Below are 25,225 nucleotides of genomic sequence, written 5' to 3' on the forward strand. Positions count from 1 at the left end.
GAGGGCGTCGGAGGCCGGCCGAGGGGGCCACACCATAGGGCCGCGCGGGCCCCCCTAGGGCGCGCCGCCTTATGGTGTGGGGCCCTCGGGCCTCCACCTTACTTGACCTTCTCGTTCGCTCGCATTCTGGGAAAATAGGGCCTTCGCATAAATTCCGAGGATTTTCCGAAAGTTGGATTTCTGCACAAAAACGAGACACTGAACAGCTTCGCTGAAAACAGCGTTAGTCCGTGTTAGTTGTATCCAAAATACACAAATTAGAGGCAAAACAATAGCAAAAGTGTTCGGGAAAGTAGATACGTTTTGGACGTATCAACTCCCCCCAAGCTTAGCTTATTGCTTGTCCTCAAGCAATTCAGTTAACAACTGAGCGATAAAAGAACTTTAACGAACACATTTGCTCATATGATGTATATATTCTCATGCTATGGCTAATACTTAAGTAGTTCATAGTGAGATACATGCAAATAAGATCATCTAACAGCTATGTCAATCATGAAGAGGTACCAACAATTAATAATAAGCATCATGAATCATGTATGTAAGCAGGATTGCAATGTTCATAAGAGAGTATGATAAAGTGGTATCTCACTTGCCCGTATTTGATTGGCAAAACATAAATGCCCAGGCACCTCTGGAGTTCATAGAAAGACTAGAAGTAGTGATTTTCAAAGATAAAAGCATCAAAGTTATACCACAATCAATCATATTTTGAGACAAGCATATTATACTAAGAATGACAGTTGTGCTCTCAAGATAGTGCTCAAAGAAATAATGGAGACACAACATAGAAGTAAAAGATTGACCCTTCGCAGAGGGAAGCAGGGATTAACATGCGCTAGAGCTTTTCATTTTTGAAATCAGGAGTAAAATCATTTTGAGAGGTGTTTGTTGTTGTCAACGAATGGTAATGGGTACACCAACTACCTCGCCAACCGGACTTTCAAGAGCGGCTCCCATGAATTATTTGCATATTTATGTGGCACTCCTTCCAACCTTTCTTACACAAACCATGGCTAACCGAATCCTCGGGTGCCTGCCAACAATCTCATACCATGAAGGAGTGCCTTTTTATTTTAGTTTTATTATGATGATGACACTCCCCCCAACCTTTGCTTACACAAGCCATGGCTAACCGAATCCTTCGGGTGCCGTCCATCAATCACAAACCATGGAGGAGTGTCTATTTAAGTTAATTAATTTGGGACTGGGAATCCCATTGCCAGCTCTTTTTGCAAAATTATTGGATAAGCGGATGTGCCACTAGTCCATGTGAGAGTTCGTCAAAAGTAAATGACAAGGTTGAAAGCTAAACACCACATACTTCCTCATGAGCTATGAAACATAAACACAAATTGAGAAGCATTTTGAAGGTTTTAAAGGTAGCGCATGAGAATTTACTTGGAATGGTTTGAAATGCCATGCATAGGTATTTATGGTGGACACTCTGGAATAACTTGGTTTTCATGTGTTTGGAAGCACGAGCAGCGTTCCCGCTCAGTACAAGTGAAGGCTAGCAAAAGACTAGGGAGCGACAAATCAAGAGAGCGATGCTTGTCATAATCATGCTTGCGGCAAAATAAATTAACGGAGGCATAAAAGTGATACAAGAACTCTAAAGCAATATAAATCATCGAGGCTTAATTGACTTTGGTTCAGTCATATGCACGCGTGAGCATGTGCCAAGTCGATATAAATGAATTATTCAGAGGAGGATACCATAATGCCATACCTACTTATGAATAAAACAATGCAAGCAAACATCCATGACATGCTACTCATATTAATAGATTGGAGCTAAACATGAGAGATCATAAACTACTAGACTTTCTCAAATAACATATACCTCACATGAACCAACTAAGCATGCTCACATGGATGAGTATATGTACAAAAATGAAAACAAATAGAGTTCATACCAGCCTCTCACCACAATCAGATTGTCGTAGATCGTCATTATTGCCTTTCACTTGTGTAGCTTGGATAATATGAAATGAAAACCACGCTCCAGCCACCGAAGACCATTGAACTCAAGATGAACTTTACAAACCAAAGAATAACAGCAAATATTTTTGGTGTTTTCGAATTGCAAACAAGAACAAAAGGAAACAAGCAAACAAAGCAAAATCTTTTTGGGTTTTCTTATAGCAAACTAGCAATAGCAAATAAAGCGAAACAAATGCAAGAAACCAAAGCAAACAAATGGTGAAGAGAAACAACAGAAATATTTTTGGTCTTTTTATGTTTTGGGAAAAAGAAACAAAGCAAGAACAAGAAAATGAAAACTAAAAGAAACACAGAAAAGCGAGATGGCAGAAATCTGCCAAAACCTGACAGCAGTACAGAAATCGATTTTTACAAAAATCTTACGTTGCTCAGATCGAAAAGTGTTCAACTAATGAAAGTTAGATAACAACCTGGGGAACCTGCACAAAAATTGGCAGCTCAAAATAATGTTCTGGCTGTGCGCAAGAATTTTTCTAGTAAGAGTCCAGAATCTGTTTTCAGGCAGCACTTCCCCAAATATCATCTCCCTCTCATTAGAAAACCACTCAAAGAGACTAAACAAGTATGTGCAAGTATCCAGCAACCATAATATGCAAAGAATGAGTGATGCCGGTATACCTCCCCCCAAGCTTAGGCTTTTGGCCTAAGTGGAGTTCAACCCCAACGAGGGTCGCTGTTCCTCGCCGGTGGATAATTCATGGCATAGTCATAGTAAAGTTCCTGTGCAGAAGAAAAGCGTGGAGGCTCCACATGCCCAACATGTTGATGCGAGGAACTTGCTGCATCGGACGATGAGTCGAGGTGTTCCTCGGTCTCCGTGTCATCTCTTGCATGATGGCCTCCTCCCTCTATGTGTGCATCCAGTGCACCTTCTGTGACCGACCAATCTTCCCTGGAATCAAGGTTAGACAGAACAGGCGCAGGCAATCTTACTAGTTTCTCAGTTTTCTTAGTTATTCTCCAGACTTTCTTATAAAATGTCATCTTGTAAAACAGGTTACCCAAGTTGGAGGAATCAGAAACAAATTCATGTTTAATCATAGAGGCTATGTCAAGTTTTTCTATGGAGAATGGAATATCAAAATGATGAGGTTCTACATTATGAAAAGCTAGTAAACGAGAGGCGATGAGACCTCCACAAATTCCACCTTTCTCACGGTTAGTAGCGAGTCTATAAGCTATCAATGCCCCCAAATTATAAGTCCTACTACTTTGCAGTGCCGCAGCTAGAAAAGCTAAATCCGGGATAGAAAGTTTACCACCAATCTTTCTAGCAAGAACGCATTTAGTAATGAAATAGGCAAAGTAGCGGATAGCCGGGAGCTGAATGCTAGTGATTTTACCACTATCCTCTGAGAAACTCCTTCCATAGCAAATCATCTTGAAGAGGCTTAAGAGTTCTTGCGGCGATCCCCTTATCTTCTCGCATGATCCCCATTGCGGTACTCTAATTGCTGCACAAAAATCACTGAATGGCAAGTTGACAGCTTTATTGTAAATTTTATACTGAACTGTGGGGTTAGATCGCGACCAATTGAACTTAAAGTCCTGCACAAAAGACATAGTTAATTTTGCATATTGTCTTGGCTCTCCTTCAACAAAATCACTCAGCCCTGCTCGAGAAATTAGACTCCGAACATCTTCCAATATTCCCGCGCTTCTCATGAAATCCGCGCACGGGTAGTAAGAGGGGTATACTCCCTCTTCACGATTCACTCTCATAACTTGTTGGACCTCCAATTCTTGTTGGTTAAGTTGATATCTACTCCACTCCATTTTCTGAAATTTTCAACAAACAATATAAATTTTGATTTGGTGACATATAATCAAGGGGAACTACTATAGGAACTTGCTAGAGTACTAATCATGCATCAAAACTAGTTTATACAACTTAGAACAAGCATGCAAGCTCACTAAACATGTTACCTACAGCAGCAGAATATTCAAGATATACTCAACCAAACAAAATTCTACTTGGATAGGTGGAGGAGTCACCTACCGGAGAGCAAATGTGCCAAATTTCAGACAGAAATCTGGGCTGAGCAAAGAGATCGAGAAATCTGGAGTTCTTGAGCAAAAACGCGAGTGAGAGGAACCTGGTGCGAGTTTTTTCGGGAGAGAGAAGATGCTGGGAGAAAGAGATGAAATAGTGGGGCAAGGAGGGGCCCACACCACAGGGTGGCGCGCCCCCCTCCTTGGCCGCGCCGGCCTGTGGTGTGGCACCCTGGGGTGCCCCACAGGTCATCCTCTGGTGCTCCCAGGTGCCTCTTCGAAAAATAGGACCAACGGTATAATTTTTGTGAATTTTTGAAAACTTTGAAGAATGCACATTTCTGGGTATTAAGTTTATTATTACTGGCCAGGAAAATTTTTGAAATCTCAAACTAACTAAGGAACTTTTCAAATTAAAAGTGCTACAGCAACTAGAGCAAGTGGAGGAAGAAAGAGATGTTGTTTACCTCCTCTATGCATATAAAAAGTATTTGTTAACAAGGTTGATCAAGTCTTGCCACCAAATAAATTTTACATAGCATAAGAAGAAATAAACCTCAAATCAATCATGTTACCTTGAATTGTATTGATATGGATCCAATCACGAGAGTTTGATATTCTTCTTTAGGCTCATATATAGGACAATCAATAGTTCCCACTTTGATAGTTCTCACATTAGAAATAGTATTAACTCCACACGCTTTCTCAATCCTCTTGGGAAAATAAACGGTATGCTCCCTATCATCAACATTGAAAGTAACCTTTCCTTTATTGCAATCAATAACAGCCCCTGCGGTGTTAAGAAAAGGTCTCCCGAGAATAAGAGACATATTATCATCTTCAGGCATTTCCAACACAACAAAAGCAGTTAATATCAAGCAGTTATTAGTAACTTGAACAGGAACATCCTCACATATACCAACAGGAATAGCAGTAGATTTATCAGCCATTTGCAAAGATATATCAGTAGGTATCAACTTATCTAAGTAAAGTCTCTTATAAAGAGAAAAAGGCATAACACTAACACCGGCTCCCAAGTCACATAGAGCAGTTTTAACATAATTATTCTCAACAGAACAAGGAATAGTAGGTATACCTGGATCGCCCAACTTCTTTGGAACTTTGCCATTGAAAGAGTAATTAGCAAGCATAGTGGAAATTTCCTCATTGGGGATTTTCCTTTTGTTAGTAACAATATCTTTCATATACTTTGAATAAGGTGGCAATTTAATAGCATCAGTCAAAGGGATTTGCAAGAATAAAGGTTTCATCCAATCACAAAATTTATTATAGTGTTCTTCTTCCTTTGATTTTAGTTTCTTAGCAGGAAAAGGCATTTGCTTTTGAACCCAAGGTTCTCTTTCATTACCATGTTTCACAGCAATAAAATCTTCTTTAGTGTACTTTTTATTTTTAGCATGCTTTTCAGGTTCTTCTTCAACATCTTCTTTATCAGAAGCATCATTCTTATCATTATCTTTATCATGTTCATTACCACTTTCAGTTTCAGCATCAGAAATAGAAATGCTATTAGGATCATTAACAAGTTCAGAGGATTCTTCAACATTCTTATGTTTCTTTTTCTTTTTCTTAGATGGAGCACTAGTTTTAGTTCGTTGAGAATCTTGTTCAACTCTTTTGGGATGTCCCTCAGGATATAAAGGATCCTGAGTAGAAACACCGCCTCTAGTTGTTACTTCATAAGCATGTTTTTCTTTAGAATTATTCCCCAACAAGTCATTTTGCACTTTAGTGAGTTGATCAATTTGAGTTTGAACCATATGAAAATGTTTAACAAGCATCTTAACATCATTGGAGGTTCTCTCTACAATATCATGCAATTCACTAATAGCTCGAGAATTTTCCATTAAATGATTCTCTACTCTCATATTAAAATTTTCTTGCTTAACAATATAATTATCAAACTCATCTAAGCAATGTGCAGGAGGTTTCGAATACGGAATATCTTCCCTAGTAAAACGCTGAAGGGAATTTACCTCAATCATGGATGAAGGGGGAATTGTCTCACATATATCTTCTATGGGAGGAAGATTCTTCACATCTTCAGATTTAATACCTTTCTCCTTGAGAGACTTCTTGGCTTCCCTCATATCCTCATCATTCAATTTAATTAAACCCCTCTTCTTTAATATTGGCGTTGGAGTTGGTTCAGGCGTAGTCCAATCATCATGATTCCGGCCTATTTTAGCCAATAATTCTTCAGCGTCGTCTGGAGTTTTTTTCCTGAAAACACAACCAGCACAACTATCCAGGTATGCCCTAGACTCAATGGTTAGTCCACTATAAAATATATCAAGTAAATCATGCTTTTCCAAATCATGGTCAGGCCGAGCTCTAATAAGAGAGCAAAATCTCGCCCAAGCCTCAGGCAATTTCTCTCCATCTTCCTGGTCAAAATTATAAATTCTCTGCAAAGCAATATGTTGAGCACTAGCAGGAAAGTATTTACGGAAGAAAACATCAAGCAATTCTTTTGGACTTTTAATAGAATCAGGTGGCAAACTATTATACCAAGTTTTAGCGTCATCCTTTAATGAGAATGGAAAATTTTTAGCAACAAAGTAAGTACGCTTCTTAACATCATCAGAAAACAAGCTACTTAGAGTAGATAACTCAATCATGTGTTCAACAGCACTTTCTTTTTCAGTACCACAAAAGGGTGTTTTCTCAACAATAGCTATATGAGATAGATCAAGAGAAAAATCATAATCTTTATCCTTAATGTTTATAGGAGATGTGGCAAATTTAGGATCAGGAGACAGTTTATATCTAATAGCATGTTCTGCAAGCAACTTTTTAATTTTTCTTGCATCAGTAGTAGCATTGCATTTTTCAATAAAATCATCATTAAGCTCCACATAATCTTCATCAGGATCATCACTAGAATAATCAAGTTCAGGTGAATTAACAGGTGTAGTAGCATTTTCATTAGGAGTTTCAGTATTTTCAATTTGTCTAGACCTAGCAATTGTAGCATCTAGAAAAGATCCCAATGAACCACTATCATCAAGCACAGCAGAAATATTATCAATATTATGAGAGTTTTCAGATTCAGCAGAAGTACCCGCATGTGAAGCATGTGGCGGTGAAACAAGTTTATCAATCACAGATGGTGAATCAAGAGCAGCAGAGGTACTCAGAGTTGTACCTTTTCTTGTAGTGGATGGTAATATGGCGACCTTAGTATCGCGAGGTTTACCCATGATGGAGAATTTGCAGCGAACAATATCAATCCAAGTGAACTTCCAAATAAAGCTATGCTCCCCGGCAACGGCGCCAGAAAACAGTCTTGATGACCCACAAGTATAGGGGATCGCAGCAGTCTTCGCGGGTAGTATAACCCAATTTATTGATTCGACACAAGGGGAGACAAAGAACACTTGGAAGCCTTAACAGCGGAGTTGTCAATTCAGCTGCACCTGGAAACAGACTTGCTCGCAAGAGTTTATCAGTAGTAACAGTTTTATAGCAGTAGCAGTAGTGAAATAACAGCAGCAGAGTAACAAAGACAGCAGTAGTGATTATAGTAAATAGCAGGATTAAATACTGTAGGCACGGGGACGGATGACGGGCGTTGCATGGATGAGAGAAACTCATGTAACAATCATAGCAGGGCATTTGCAGATAATAATAATACGGTGTCCAAGTACAAAGCAATCAATAGGCATGTGTTCCAATTATAGTCGTACGTGCTCGCAATGAGAAACTTGCACAACATCTTTTGTCCTACCAGCCGGTGGCAGCCGGGCCTCAAGGGAAACTACTGGATATTAAGGTACTCCTTTTAATAGAGTACCGGAGCAAAGAATTAACACTCCGTGAACACATGTGATCCTCACATCACTACCATCCCCTCCGGTTGTCCCGATTTCTGTCACTTCGGGGCCATTGGTTCCGGACAGCGACATGTGTATACAACTTGCAGGTAAGATCATAAAACAATGAATATCATGATGAAACAATAACATGTTCAGATCTGATATCATGGCACTCGGGCCCTAGTGACAAGCATTAAGCATAGCAAGTTGCAACAATATCATCAAAGTACCAATTACGGACACTAGGCACTATGCCCTAACAATCTTATGCTATTACATGACCAATCTCATCCAATCCCTACCATTCCCTTCGGCCTACAGCGGGGGAATTACTCACACATGGATGGGGGAAGCATGGTTGGTTGATGTAGAGGCGTTGGCGGTGATGATGGCGATGATCTCCTCCAATTCCCCGTCCCGGCGGAGTGCCAGAACGGAGACTTCTGGCTCCCGAGACGGAGTTTCGCGATGTGGCAGCGTTCTGGAGGGTTTCTGGCGACTTCGACTTCTCCCTGTGCGTTTTTAGGTCGAGGCCGATAAGTAGTCCGAAGGAGGGCGTCGGAGGCCGGCCGAGGGGGCCACACCATAGGGCCGCGCGGGCCCCCCTAGGCCGCGCCGCCTTATGGTGTGGGGCCCTCGGGCCTCCACCTTACTTGACCTTCTGGCTTCGTCAGTATTCTGGGAAAATAGGGCCTTCTGCATAAATTCCGAGGATTTTCCCGAAAGTTGGATTTCTGCACAAAAATGAGACACCAGAACAGTTCTGCTGAAAACAGCGTTAGTCCGTGTTAGTTGTATCCAAAATACACAAATTAGAGGCAAAACAATAGCAAAAGTGTTCGGGAAAGTAGATACGTTTTGGACGTATCACTTTCCCATAAACCATTTTATAAGGTGACATTCCCATGGGATTTTTATAAGCACTTCTATAAGCCCATAGTGCATCCTTCAATTTACTAGCCCAATTCTTTCTAGTTTTATTAACAGTCTTTTGCAAGATAGATTTAATTTCTCTATTTGATAGTTCTACTTGCCCACTAGTTTGAGGATGATAAGCGGAAGCAATTCTATGATTAATACCATATTTAGCAAGAGTTTTTCTAAAGCCACCATGAATAAAATGAGAACCTCCATCAGTCATAATATATCTAGGAACTCCAAATCTAGGAAAGATAATATCTAAAAGCATTCTTAAAGAGGTCTCACCATCAGCACTTTTTGTAGGTATGGCTTCCACCCATTTAGTCACATAATCAACAGCAACAAGTATATGAGTGTTACCTTCTGAAGAGGGAAAAGGTCCCATGAAGTCAAATCCCCAACAATCGAACGGTTCAATAACAAGAGTATAATTCATAGGCATTTCATTGCGTCTGGAGATATTACCAACCCTTTGACATTCATCACAAGATAAGATAAACTTCCTTGCATCTTTGAAGAGAGTTGGCCAATAAAAACCTGATTGTAGAACCTTTTGCGAGGTTCTATCTCCGGCGTGATGTCCTCCATAAACACTACCATGATATTTACTCAATATCTCTTGTTGTTCATATTCGGGAACACATCTTCGCAGAATACCATCCACTCCTTTATATAAGTGTGGGTCATCCCAGAAATAATGCCTTGATACGTCTCCGACGTATCGATAATTTCTTATGTTCCATGCCACATTATTGATGATATCTACATGTTTTATGCACACTTTATGTCATATTTGTGCATTTTCTGGAACTAACCTATTGACGAGATGCCGAAGTGCCAGTTGCTGTTTTCTGCTGTTTTTGGTTTCAGAAATCCTAGTAAAGAAATATTCTCGGAATCGGACGAAATCAACGCCCAGGTTCCTATTTTGCCCGGAAGCATCCAGAACACCCGAGAACCGCCAGAGAGGGGGCACAGGCCCACCAAACCCTAGGCCGGCGCGGCCAAGGGGGGGCCCACGCCCCCCTATAGTGTCGGCGCCCCTTCGACCTTCTGACGCCGCCTCTTCGCCTATATAAAGCCCCTGGACCTAAAACCTCGAGACGAAAAAGCCACGGTACGAGAAACCTACCAGAGCCGCCGCCATCACGAAGCCAATATCTGGGGGACAGGAGTCTCTGTTCCGGCACGCCGCCGGGACGGGGAAGTGCCCCCGGAAGGCTTCTCCATCGACACCACCGCCATCTTCATCACCGCAGCTGTCTCCCATGAGGAGGGAGTAGTTCTCCATCGAGGCTCGGGGCTGTACCGGTAGCTATGTGGTTCATCTCTCTCCTATGTACTTCAATACAATAATCTCATGAGCTGCCTTACATAATTGAGATTCATATGATGATGCTTGTAATCTAGATGTCGTTATGCTAGTCATGTGAATTTTACTTATGTGATCTCCGGAGACTCCTTGTCCCACGTGTGTAAAGGTGACAGTGTGTGCACCGTGTGGGTCTCTTAGGCTACATTTCACAGAATACTTATTCACTGTTATGAATGGCATAGTGAAGTGCTTATTTATATCTTTATGATTGCAATGTGTTTTGTATCACAATTTATCTATGTGCTACTCTAGTGATGTTATTAAAGTAGTTTTATTCCTCCTGCACGGTGTAATGGTGACAGTGTGTGCATCCGTGTTAGTACTTGGCGTATGCTATGATTATTATCTCTTGTAGATTATGAAGTTAACTATTGCTTTGATGGTATTGATGTGATCTATTCCTCCTACATAGTGTGAAGGTGACAGTGTGCATGCTATGTTAGTACTTGGTTTAGTTGTGTTGATCTATCTTACACTCTAAGGTTATTTAAATATGAACATTGAATTGTGGAGCTTGTTAACTCCGGCATTGAGGGTTCGTGTAATCCTACGCAATGGTGTTCATCATCCAACAAGAGTGTAGAGTATGCATTTATCTATTCTGTTATGTGATCAATGTTGAGAGTGTCCACTAGTGAAAGTATGATCCCTAGGCCTTGTTCCTAAATACTGCTATCGCTGCTTGTTTACTGTTTTCTTTGCGTTACTACTGCTGCGTTACTACTGCTTGTTTACTGTCCTGGGCAAAGCACTTTTCTGGTGCCGTTGCTACTACTTATTTATACCACCTGTATTTCACTATCTCTTCGCCGAACTAGTGCACCTATTAGGTGTGTTGGGGACACAAGAGACTTCTTGCTTTGTGGTTGCAGGGTTGCATGAGAGGGATATCTTTGACCTCTTCCTCCCTGAGTTCGATAAACCTTGGGTGATCCACTTAAGGGAAAACTTGCTGCTGTTCTACAAACCTCTACTCTTGGAGGCCCAACACTGTCTACAGGAAAAGGAGGGGGCGTAGACATCAAGCTATTTTCTGGCGCCGTTGCCGGGGAGGAAAGGTAAAAGGCACTCATACTTCAGTTCCAGGTAACAGTACTTTTCTGGCGCCATTGTGTTTGTGCTCGAAGCTATTTCCTTTAGATCCTGCAATTGCAACTTTTTGTTTCTTGTTTACACTAGTAAGGCATAATAGAAAACAACAAAAATATGAGAGATCTTTATGAACTTTATCTTGAATTAGGACATGATGTGTTTGAAGAGAGAATTAAAAAACCCATGGAACTTTATATGCATGCTAATGGGAATGTTATTAATATGAATGCTTTGAACACTATTGTTGCTAATGCTATGGAAAATTCTAAGCTTGGGGAAGCTGGTTTTGATGAGCATGATCTTTTTAGCCCCCCAAGCAATGAGGAGGAAATTTACTTTGATGATACTTTGCCTTCTATTTATGATGATTATAATGATAGTGGTCTTTTGTTGCCGCCTACTATGGAGAGTGAATTTGATTATGATTACAATATGCCTCCTATATTTGACGATAGCCACTTTGATGAATTTGCTCCCACTACAACTACTAAAATTGATTATGCTTATGTTGGGAGTAGTAATAATTTTATGCATGAGACTCATGATAAGAATGTTTCATTTGATAGTTATATTGTTGAGTTTTCTCATGTTGCTACTGAAAGTTATTATGAGAGAGGAAAATATGGTTGTAGAAATTTTCATGTTACTAAAACACCTCTCTATGTGCTGAAATTTTTGAAACTACACTTGTTTTATCTTCCTGATCTTGTTACTTTGCTCTTCATGAACTTGTTTATTTACAAGATTCCTTTTCATAGGAAGCATGTTAGGCTTAAAGTTGTTTTGAATTTGCCTCTTGATGCTCTCTTTTGCTTCAAATACTATTTCTTGCGAGTGCATCATTAAAACTGCTGAGCCCATCTTAATGGCTATAAAGAAAGAACTTCTTGGGAGATAACCCATGTGTTATTTTGCTACAGTACTTTGTTTTATATTTGTGTCTTGGAAGTTGTTTACTACTGTAGCAACCTCTCCTTATCTTAGTTTTGTGTTTTGTTGTGCCAAGTAAAGTTGTTGATAGTAAGGTTCATACTAGATTTGGATTACTGCGCAGAAACAGATTTCTTTGCTGTCACGAATCTGGGCAAAATTCTCTGTAGGTAACTCAGAAAATTATGCCAATTTACGTCAGTGATCCTCAGATATGTACGCAACTTTCATTCAATTTGAGCATTTTCATTTGAGCAAGTCTGGTGCCTCAATAAAATTTGTCAATACGAACTGTTCTGTTTTGACAGATTCTGCCTTTTATTTCGCATTGCCTCTTTTGCTATGTGGGATAGATTTCTTTGTTCCATTAACTTTCAGAAGCTTTGGGCAATGTCCAGAAGTGTTAAGAATGAATGTGTCACCTCTGAACATGTGAATTTTTGATTATGCACTAACCCTCTAATGAGTTTGTTTCGAGTTTGGTGTGGAGGAAGTTTTCAAGGGTCAAGAGAGGGAGATGATACAACATGATCAAGGAGAGTGAAAGCTCTAAGCTTGGGGATACCCCGGTGGTTCACCCCTGCATATATCAAGAAGACTCAAGCGTCTAAGCTTGGGGATGCCCAAGGCATCCCCTTCTTCATCGACAAATTATCAGGTTCCTTCTCTTGAAACTATATTTTTATTCGGTCACATCTTATGTAATTTACTTGGAGCGTCTGTGTGCTTTTGTTTTTGTTTTTGTTTGAATAAATGCTTGTGTGGGAGAGAGACACGCTCCGCTGGTTCATATGAACACATGTGTTCTTATCTTTTAATTTTCATGGCGAAGGTTGAAACTTCTTCGTTAATTGTTATATGGTTGGAAACGGGAAATGCTACATGTAGTAATTGGTAGAATGTCTTGAATAATGTGATACTTGGCAATTGTTGTGCTCATGATTAAGCCCTTGCATCATATACTTTGCACCTATTAATGAAGAAATACATAGAGCTTGCTAAATTTGGTTTGCATATTTGGTCTCTCTAAGGTCTAGATAATTTCTAGTAAAGTGTTCGAACAACAAGGAAGACGGTGTAGAGTCTTATAATGTTTACAATATGTCTTTTATGTGAGTTTTGCTGCACCGGTTCATCCTTGTGTTTGTTTCAAATAACCTTGCTAGCCTAAACCTTGTATCGAGAGGGAATACTTCTCATGCATCCAAAATCCTTGAGCCAACCACTATGCCATTTGTGTCCACCATACCTACCTACTACATGGTATTTCTCCGCCATTTAAAAGTAAATTGCTTGAGTGCTACCTTTAAACAATTCAAAATTTATCACCTCTGATTTGTGTCAATGTTTTATAGCTCATGAGGAAGTATGTGGTGTTTATCTTTCAATCTTGTTGGGCAACTTTCACCAATGGACTATTGGCTTCATCCGCTTATCCAATAATTTTGCAAAAAGAGCTGGCAATGGGATTCCCAGTCCCAAATTAATTAACAAAAATAGACACTCCTCCATGGTATGTGATTGTTGGACGGCACCCGAGGGATTCGGTTAGCCATGGCTTGTGTAAGCAAAGGTTGGGAGGAGTGTCATCATAATAAAACTAAAATAAAAAGGCACTCCTTCATGGTATGAGATTGTTGGCAGGCACCCGAAGGATTCGGTTAGCCATGGTTTGTGAAAGAAAGGTTGGAAGGAGTGCCACCCAAAAATAAAATAAAATGGGAGCCGCTCTTTGAAGGTTTGTCTGGCAAGGGGGTTAGAGTACCCGCTACCATTCGTTGACAACAACATACACCTCTCAAAATTTTACTTTTATTGCTCTCTATATGTTTTCAAAACCAAAGCTCTAGCACAAATATAGCAATCAATGCTTTCCTCTGCGAAGGACCTTTCTTTTACTTTTATGTTGAGTCAGTTCACCTATTTCTCTCCACCTCAAGAAGCAAACACTTGTGTGAACTGTGCATTGATTCCTACATACTTGCATATTGCACTTATTATATTACTCTATGTTGACAATATCCATGAGATATACATGTTACAAGTTGAAAGCAACCGCTGAAACTTAATCTTCCATTGTGTTGCTTCAATACCTTTACTTTGAATTATTGCTTTATGAGTTAACTCTTATGCAAGACTTATTGATGCTTGTCTTGAAGTACTATTCATGAAAAGTCTTTGCTATATGATTCATTTGTTTACTCATGTCATTTACCATTGTTTTGATCGCTGCATTCATTACATGTGTTTACAATAGTATGATCAAGGTTATGATGGCATGTCACTCCAGAAATTATCTTTGTTATCGTTATTCGCTCGGGACGAGCAGGAACTAAGCTTGGGGATGCTGATACGTCTCCGACGTATCGATAATTTCTTATGTTCCATGCCACATTATTGATGATATCTACATGTTTTATGCACACTTTATGTCATATTTGTGCATTTTCTGGAACTAACCTACTGACGAGATGCCGAAGTGCCAGTTGTTGTTTTCTGCTGTTTTTGGTTTCAGAAATCCTAGTAAAGAAATATTCTCGGAATCGGACAAAATCAACGCCCAGGTTCCTATTTTGCCCGGAAGCATCCAGAACACCCGAGAACCGCCAAAGAGGGGGCACAGGCCCACCAAACCCTAGGCCGGCGCGGCCAAGGGGGGGCCCGCGCCCCCCTATAGTGTCGGCGCCCCTTCGACCTTCTGACGCCGCCTCTTCGCCTATATAAAGCCCCTGGACCTAAAACCTCGAGACGAAAAAGCCACGGTACGAGAAACCTTCCAGAGCCGCCGCCATCGCGAAGCCAATATCTGGGGGAGAGGAGTCTCTGTTCCGGCACGCCGCCGGGACGGGGAAGTGCCCCCAGAAGGCTTCTCCATCGACACCACCGCTATCTTCATCACCGCTGCTATCTCCCATGAGGAGGGAGTAGTTCTCCATCGAGGCTCGGGGCTGTACCGGTAGCTATGTGGTTCATCTCTCTCCTATGTACTTCAATACAATAATCTCATGAGCTGCCTTACATGATTGAGATTCATATGATGATGCTTGTAATCTAGATGTCGTCATGCTAGTCAAGTGAATTTTACTTATGTGATCTCCGGAGACTCCTTGTCCCACGTGTGTAAAGGTGACAGTGTGTGCACCGTGTGGGTCTCTTAGGCTATATTTCACAGAATACTTATTCACTGTTATGAATGGCATAGTGAAGTGCTTATTTATATCTCTTTATGATTGCAATGTGTTTTGTATCACAATTTATCTATGTGCTACTCTAGTGATGTTATTAAAGTAGTTTTATTCCTCCTGCACGGTGTAATGGTGACAGTGTGTGCATCCGTGTTAGTACTTGGCGTATGCTATGATTATGATCTCTTGTAGATTATGAAGTTAACTATTGCTATGATGGTATTGATGTGATCTATTCCTCCTACATAGTGTGAAGGTGACAGTGTGCATGCTATGTTAGTACTTGGTTTAGTTGTGTTGATCTATCTTACACTCTAAGGTTATTTAAATATGAACATTGAATTGTGGAGCTTGTTAACTCCGGCATTGAGGGTTCATGTAATCCTACGCAATGGTGTTCATCATCCAACAAGAGTGTAGAGTATGCATTTATCTATTCTGTTATGTGATCAATGTTGAGAGTGTCCACTAGTGAAAGTATGATCCCTAGGCCTTGTTCCTAAATACTGCTATCGCTGCTTGTTTACTGTTTTACTGCGTTACTACTGCTGCGTTACTACTGCTTGTTTACTGTCCTGGGCAAAGCACTTTTCTGGTGCCGTTGCTACTACTTATTTATACCACCTGTATTTCACTATCTCTTCGCCGAACTAGTGCACCTATTAGGTGTGTTGGGGACACAAGAGACTTCTTGCTTTGTGGTTGCAGGGTTGCATGAGAGGGATATCTTTGACCTCTTCCTCCCTGAGTTCGATAAACCTTGGGTGATCCACTTAAGGGAAAACTTGATGCTGTTCTACAAACCTCTGCTCTTGGAGGCCCAACACTGTCTACAGGAAAAGGAGGGGGCGTAGACATCATGCCTCAAGTCATAAAAGAATTTCCTCCTTTGCTGAGCTGAAAAGGTTGGAGGCAAGTACTTGGAAACAATAAAGTTAGCATCATCAGCATACCAAGGACTGTCTCGCGAGCTCACCTTTATTACAGCCAATTGTTCATTTGGAAAACCATCATTAACAGGAACAGGATCATAAGCAATATTTTCCAATCTAGACAAATTATCAGCAACAGGATTATCAGCACCTTTCCTATCTACAATATGTAAATCAAATTCTTGCAACAGAAGTACCCATCTAACAAACCTTGGCTTAGCATCTTTCTTTTGCATAAGGTATCTGATTGCAGCATGATCAGTATGTATAGTAACTTTTGAATCAACAATATAGGATCTAAACTTATCACAAGCAAAGACTACAGCTAACAATTCTTTTTCAGTGGTAGCATAATTTCTTTGAGCAGCATCAAGGGTTTTACTAGCATAATGAATAACATTCAATTTTTTATTTACTCGCTGTCCAAGAACAACACCTACAGCAAAATCACTAGCATCACACATAATTTCAAATGGTAAGTTCCAATCAGGAGGTTCAACTATAGGAGCAATTGTTAAGGCTTTCTTGAGAGTTTCAAAAGCTTCCTTACAATCATCATCAAAAACAAAAGGTACATCTTTTTGAAGAAGATTAGTAAGAGGCTTTGAAATCTTGGAGAAGTCTTTAATAAACCTCCTATAAAACCCAGCATGACCAAGAACACTACGAATACCTTTAACATCCCTAGGATAGGGCATCTTCTCAATTGCTTCAACTTTAGCTCTATCAACTTCAATACCTCTCTCGGAAATTTTATGTCCCAATACAATTCCTTCATTAACCATAAAGTGGCATTTCTCCCAATTAAGAACAAGGTTAGTTTCTTCACATCTCTGCAAAACTTTATCAAGGTTCCGCAAGCAATTATCAAAAGAATTCCCATAGACAGAAAAATCATCCATGAATACCTCTACAATACTCTCGCAAAAGCCATGAAAAATAGCAGACATGCATCTTTGAAAAGTAGCAGGAGCATTACATAAACCAAAAGGCATACGTCTATAAGCATAAGTTCCATAAGGATAAGTGAAAGTGGTTTTCTCTTGATCCTTAGTTTTAACAGCAATTTGTGAAAACCCAGAATAACCATCAAGAAAACAAAAGTGAGTATTCTTAGATAGCCTTTCTAACATTTGATCAATAAAAGGCAAAGGGTAATGATCTTTTTTAGTAACCTTATTAACTTTACGATAATCAATGCACATTCTATACCCTACAACTACTCTTTGAGGTATGAGCTCATCATTATCATTAGGCACAACAGTCATTCCTCCTTTCTTAGGAACACAATGCACAGGACTAACCCATCTACTATCAGCAATAGGATATATAATACCAGCTTCAAGAAGTCTTAATACCTCATTTCTTACCACATCCTTCATCTTAGGAATTAGACGACGCTGAGGTTCAACAACAGGCTTCGCATCATCTTCCATATTAATGGCGTGTTGGCAAATAGAGGGAGAAATCCCCTTCAAGTCATCAAGAGTGTAGCCAATAGCTCCTCGGTGCTTCTTCAGTATTTCCAATAACCTTTCTTCTTCGAACTCTGAAAGCTTAGAACTAATAATAACAGGATATATTTTCTTATCATCAGTATGAGCATATTTAAGATTATCAGGCAAAGGTTTTAAATCAAAGACAGGATCTTCCTTTGGTGGCGGTGTTGTACCCAGATCTTCTACCGGTAAATCATGCTTAAGAATAGGTTGGCGAAGAAAAATTTCATCAAGCTCATCTCTTTCTTTCCTAAAAACTTCACTCTCGCTATTCTCCAAATGTTGCTGCAAGGGATTATTAGGAGCAAGAACAATAGATGCACACTGTTCAACTTTAAAATCATTATTAGGCAAATCAGCTTTATAAGGAGTTTTGGTAAATTTAGAGAAGTTAAACTCATAAGATTCACCAGCAAATTTAGTCAAAATTTGCTCTTTCTTGCAATCTATAATAGCTCCACAAGTATTTAGAAAAGGTCTACCAAAAATGATAGGATAATATTCACTAGCAGCAGAACCAAGTACCAAAAAGTCAGCAGGATATTTAATCTTACCACATAGGACTTCCACATCTCGAACAATACCAATTGGAGAAATAGTGTCTCTATTAGCCAGCTGAATAACCACATCAATATCTTCAAGTTCACAAGAACCAATTTCGTGCATAATCTCCGTGTAAAGCTCATAAGGAATAGCACTAATACTTGCACCCATATCACATAAACCATAATAACAATGATCACCAATTCTAACAGATAGCATAGGAACACTAGCTTGTTTGGATTTATTAGGATGTGAAACAATATTGGAAGCATCTTCACAGAAAATAATATGACCATCCTCCATATTTTCAGTCACAAGATCTTTAACTATTGCAACAACAGGTTCAACTTTTATTTGTTCTTCAGGTTCTATAGGTTTCTTTTCACTTTTATGAACCGCACTATTTATAACAGAGTACTCCTTCATTTTAGCAGGGAAAGGAGTTTTTCAATATAAGCTTCAGGAATAACATGATCAACAGTTTCAACTGCAACGCATTTATTAATAGATGAATCAATTTTATCTTTATACAGTTCATGATACTTATCAAAATTCTTCTTAGGCAATTCATAATGAGAGGCAAAAGCTTTATAAAGATTTGCAGCAACTTGAGAATCAAGACCATAAGTAGCACTCATATTACGAAATTTATCAGTATCCATAAAAGCTTCAATGCATTTATAATCATAATTTATACCTGATTCTCTATCTTTGTCGTTCTCCCATCCTTCAGTATTTTCCTGGATCCGATTGAGAAGGTCCCTTTTAAACTCTTCTTTGTTGCGCGTGAATGATCCAGAACAAGAAGTATCCAGCAAGGTCTTGTCTTCAAAAGAAAGTCTTGCATAGAAATTATCAATAATAATATTACCAGGAAGCTCATGAATGGGGCATTTGAGCATTAAAGACTTCAATCTCCCCCAAGCTTGGGCAATACTCTCTCCATCATGAGGCCAAAATTTATATATGCGGTTCCGATCCTTATGAATTTCACTTGGAGGATAGAACTTAGAATAAAACCGGGGCACAATATCATTCCATTCAAGAGAATCCCCATTATCCAGTAATTTATAGCAATGCGCCGCTTTACCAGACAGCGATATAGAGAATAGTTTCTTCCTCACTTCATCCATAGCAATACCTGCACACTTGAATAAACCGCATAATTCATGCAAGAACAGTAAATGATCTCCAGGGTGGACAGTTCCATCCCCTGTATAACGGTTACCCACTACGCGTTCAATAATTTTCATAGGTATTTTGTATGGTATCTCTTCCTTACCTAGCGCCTCATCCACTACCTTTGCAGTAGTAGCAGATTTTCCAAATAAACATTCAAAAGGAGATCTCTCCATAATGAATTATGGCAGCAGGTAGAAATAAAATCAGCACAAACAGTAGAAGTTTCCCTTACCAATTCCACTTACCAATAGCGCTTCACTCCCCGGCAACGGCGCCAGAAAATAGTCTTGATGACCCACAAGTATAGGGGGTGTATCGTAGTATCTTCGATAAGTAAGAATGTCGATCCCAACGAGGAGCAGAAGGTGTTGACAAGCAGTTTCGATGAAGGATTCACTGTAAATGCTCACGTACAAGTATTCAGTGGGGTTTTGATGTAACAGATGAATAAAGTACGAGTAAGTAAAGTGCGAGAGTAACAATTGCAGCGAGTGGCCCAATCCTTTTTAGCACAAAGGACAAGCCGGTTTGTTTACTTATAATGACCAAACGTTCTCGAGGACACACGGGATTTTAGTCTAGTGCTTTCGCTACATACGGCTAATTAATCTTCATTGTTTTGATAAGTGTTGTGTGGGTGAACCTGTGCTAATGTACCGCCCTTCCTAGGACTAATACATACTTGTGATTATACCCCTTGCAAGCATCCGCAACTACAAGAAAGTAATTAAGATAAATCTAACCACAGCCTTAAACTCTGAGATCCTGCTATCCCTCCTGCATCGATATACCAACGGGGGCTTAGGTTTCTGTCACTCCGGCAACCCCGCAATTGGCAAACGAGTACAAGATGCATTCCCCTAGGCCCATAAAGGTGAAGTGTTGTGTAGTCGACGTTCACACGACACCACTAGAAGAATAACACCACAACTTAAATATCATAACATTGAATATTACTCAACCATACTTCACTACTAACATTTAGACTTCACCCATGTCCTCAAGAACTAAACGAACTACTCACGAGACATCATATGGAACATGATCAGAGGTGATATGATGGTGAATAACAATCTGAACATAAACCTTGGTCCAACGGTTTCACTCAATAGCATCAATAACAAGTAGAAATCAATACGGCCGGGAGAGTTTCCCCTATCAAAAAATCAAGATCAAACCCAAATTGCTACAGCGGTGACGATGTGCAGCGGTGGAGACGGCGGTGATGATGATGAAGATGATGATGATGGTGATGGAGATGATGTCCAACTTGATGGAGGTGACGATGGCGTCGATTTCCCCCTCCCGGAGGGAATTTCCCCGGCGGATCTCAGCCCGCCGGAGAGCTCTTTTCTCTCTGGTGTTCTCCGCCCCGCAGAGGCGGCTGTAACTCTTCGTGAGGTACCCTCTAGAGCTTAGGTCTTCGGGACGAAGGATTTCGCGAAGAAAAGGAGGCGAGAGGGGCTGTGGGCCCCCCTCCTCACAGGGCGGCGCGGCCAGCCCTTGGGCCGCGCCGGCCTATGGGGTGGGCCCACCTCGGGTCCCCTCAGCTCCCCCTTCTGGCTCACTTCGTCATCTGGAAAAATAGGATTTTTGGTATAATTTCCGTCAACTGATGATCTTCCGAAATATTGCATTCTGACGGTGCTTTTTCCAGCAGAATCCTGGCTCCGGTGCTCGATCCTCCAATAATCATGAAACATTAAAAATAGATGAAATAACATAAGTATTATGTCCAAATATGAAATATATCAATGAATAACAGCAAATTATGATATAAAATAGTGATGCAAATTGGACGTATCACTCACCATGTCTTTTATAATTTCATCGGGCACGCGAACAGCATTCCCGATGGGAGTAGCCCCCGAGGCTACAACCAAGTGATTGTACTTGGTTGTAGGCTAACTATTTTAACATCTTTTATCGTTATATTGTTATCTTTTCGAATTCTTCCATCTTTATCGGGTGCGCGACCAGCGCACCCGATGGGAGTAGCCCCCGAGCATATGAACAAATGCTTGTATTTGATCAAAGGCTCCCGAAATTATCATCAATCCATCTATGTCACCAATCCTCAGAACACCGTAGTCGAAATTTCTCTCTTTAAAGTGACATCAGTGCTGACGATAGCCACGACCGCTGTATTGGGAAAACGCGAGTCTTGTCTTGTCACTGACTTGTAGGTCTGAAAGCCTGCGGTCTGTGACACGTTACGCAAGTGGGGGACACACGTCCTCCGCTTTTTCTGGCACGCGCACTGTAGCGCCTGTCCAGTTCCGTCGTAGTAAAAAGACCTTATTACCCATGGAGACACATGTAAGTCATCAAATCCGTTCCTTCTACATCCAACGGCACGTCGATTCATAGGTTTGCTATAAAGGGTCTTCTTCTTCCTCCTGCTATCCCCTTCGCCGCGCCGCACTCAGATCCTCTCTCTATCCAAAAATCCCCATTGCAAACACACAAGCTCCTGCGCTCGCCCTCATCTTCAATCTCTCCAGCACCAACGTTGATGCCACCACGAGCGAGGCTCTCAAGGCACACCTCTCCAATGGCGGCAGGAAACCTGGAGTTCACGGAGTGGGAGAGATCCAAGATCTCCAATCAAGATCTGAACCTGCTCAAGAAACTGGGGCTGGCGAAGAAGGATGAGACGCTGATCTTCCCCAGCGAGGAGAGCTATCCGTCGTCCCCCATCGGATATCAGGTTACCTTTGTTGACCACCTCATTCGCGGCCTCTCTGCTCCTATCCATCCTTTTCTTCGTGGATTGCTCTTTGTGTACGGGTTGCAGCTACATCAGCTGACTCCCAATTCCATCCTTCACGTTTCTATCTTTATCTCTCTTGATGAATGCTTCCTCAGGACCCAACCGAATTGGGCTCTGTGGAAGCGCATTTTCTGCCTTTGCCACAACGGCTCCCACAACATTGCCTATTTTTGGAGATATGCCCAAGAGGCAATAATAAAATGGTTATTATAATATATCTTTGTGTTTATGATAATGTTTACATACATGCTATAATTGTATTAACCGAAACATTGATACATGTGTGTTATGTGAACAACAAAGAGTCCCTAGTAAGCCTCTTGTATAACTAGCTTGTTGATTAATAGATGATCATGGTTTCGTGATCATGAACATTGGATGTTATTAATAACAAGGTTATGTCATTATATGAATGATGTAATGGACACACCCAATTAAGCGTAGCATAAGATCACGTCATTAAGTTATTTGCTATAAGCTTTCGATACATAGTTACCTAGTCCTTATGACCATGAGATCATGTAAATCACTTATACCGGAAAGGTACTTTGATTACATCAAACGCCACTGCGTAAATGGGTGGTTATAAAGGTGGGATTAAGTATCCGGAAAGTATGAGTTGAGGCATATGGATCAACAGTGGGATTTGTCCATCCCGATGATGGATAGATATACTCTGGGCCCTCTCGGTGGAATGTCGTCTAATATCTTGCAAGCATATGAATAAGTTCATAAGAGACCACATACCACGGTACGAGTAAAGAGTACTTGTCAGGAGATGAGGTTGAACAAGGTATAGAGTGATACCGATGATCAAACCTCGGACAAGTAAAATATCGCGTGACAAAGGGAATTGGTATCGTATGTGAATGGTTCATTCGATCACTAAAGTCATCGTTGAATATATGGGAGCCATTATGGATCTCCAGATCCCGCTATTGGTTATTGGTCGGAGAGAGTTCTCAACCATGTCTACATAGTTCGCGAACCGTAGGGTGACACACTTAAGGTTTGATGTCGTTTAAGTAGATATGGAATATGGAATGGAGTTCGAAGTTTTGTTCGGAGTCTCGGATGGGATCCAGGACATCACGAGGAGTTCCGGAATGGTCCGGAGAATAAGATTCATATATAGGAAGTCACTTTCCAAGTTTGGAAATGATCCGCTGAATTTATGGAAGGTGGTTTCTAGAATTATCCGAAATAAATCACAATGGAAGGAGGAGTCCCGGAGGGACTCCACAAACCCTAACCAGCCAACCAAGTGGGAGGGTGAAGTCCATGGTGGACTCCACCTCCTTGGCCGGCCAAGAAAAGGGGGAAGGGGAGAGTCCCTATCCCTCTAGGTTTCGTCCATAAGGCAGTTTTTCTGTTTGGGTCTTATTCGAAGACTTTGGGCAAACCCTTGGGGTTCCACCTATATAATGAGGAGGAGAGGGAGGGGGCACCCCATGGCTTGGCCGCACCACCCCTGCCCCCTTGAGGCCGGCGCCCATGGCACCCCCTCTCCTCAAACCCTAGCACCCCTCCTCCACTACTTCTCCCGCATATGCTTAGCGAAGCTCCGCCGGAGATCTCCATCAACACCACCACCACACCGTCGTGCTGCCGGGATTCCGAGGAGGATATACTACTTCCGCTGCCCGCTGGAACGGGGAGAAGGACGTCGTCATCAACACCGAACGTGTGACCGAGTACGGAGGTGCTGCCCGATCGTGGCACCGTGATCAAGATCTTCTACGCGCTTTTGCAAGCGGCAAGTGATCGTCTACCGCAGCAATAAGAGCCTACTCTTATAGGCTTTGGAAATCTTCAAGGGTGAGTCTTGATCATCCCCCCATTGCTCCCGTCTTCTAGATTGCATCTTGGCTTGGATTGCGTTCTCGCGGTAGGAATTTTTTGTTTTCTATGCAACAAATCCCTACACCTATAACATAGGTGGGGTTGTTATCTGTGTCCGTACTGATGTCAACTATTTCGATGTCAAATTCCTTGACTCAGTCCAAGGGTGGCGCAAAAGATGGCTACACGTCCGCGAGGAGTGCTCCGACTTGCTGGAATACAACATCGCCCCCTTTGACGGTAGCGCAAAAATTCTTCGCCGCCGATCATGTGACGCAGAGGTCACCGAAGAAGAAAAAATGGCGACAGAAGCACTGATGAAGCGTATCCATGAGCTGCAAAATACCCGAGGCAAAGAATTGTTGGGTATCCAAATCACCGCCTACTTCCTTAGGATTAGGGTGCAGCCTCTACAGGCTCGCAAAAATCCCATGTGGATGTATGCTGGCGAGAAAGATGTCGACCGCCTCTCCAAAGATCTCTCTGTGAAGGACTTGGAGAAGCCTGTTCTGCGTGTTTCGTCGTTGAGCAAGAAAGATCCAGTGCCAACCTCCTGCCGCGTGGAGCCATATAGTGATGCCCACGCTCTTCCCCAAGTAAGTAAACCCGCCTCTCGAGTTTTTGTATTACCTACATCGCTTATCTTGCTTTATCGCCTTGGGTTAAAACTTCGACTGCTATCTTGTTATTTTGCTGTTGACTTCTTTCCTCAAATTTCTCTTGCTATTGTTTTTCCTTTTACAGAACCACCAAGTCACTTCCTCGTTACCTCCCTTACTTGAAGGTGGGGAGGTCGACGATCGAGACATCGTTGCCGACGATGTACAGGGTACTTCTCGCCCTGAGAGTGAAGTTGCGGGTTCTCACAAATCCGCGGCTTTCTCTGAAAGAGAAGCTAATTCTGAGGCTACCGAGTCTGTGCCTTCTCTCCCTTCCGTTCCCCAAAGAACAAAAGGAAAATGGATGGGGTCGCAGTCTCGCAGACTCCGGCACCTCCAAAGCCGGCGAATCCCCTGCCGAAGAAACTTCCCCCGAGGAAGAGGAAGCTTTCAATCCTTACAATGATTCCCTCGTTAGCTCGTAAGTATATGTCGTCTTTTTCATTCAATACAT

At 41.3% G+C, this 25,225-nt stretch overlaps 1 pseudogene; it reads left to right on the plus strand.

Annotated features, from left to right (window-relative positions):
- LOC127303586 (protein HEAT STRESS TOLERANT DWD 1-like) overlaps window positions 1–25,225 on the plus strand; it is a 98,951-nt pseudogene that overhangs the window by 35,150 nt on the left and 38,576 nt on the right.

Source organism: Lolium perenne, chromosome 5, assembly GCF_019359855.2.
Source record: "Lolium perenne isolate Kyuss_39 chromosome 5, Kyuss_2.0, whole genome shotgun sequence".
NCBI lineage: Eukaryota > Viridiplantae > Streptophyta > Magnoliopsida > Poales > Poaceae > Lolium > Lolium perenne.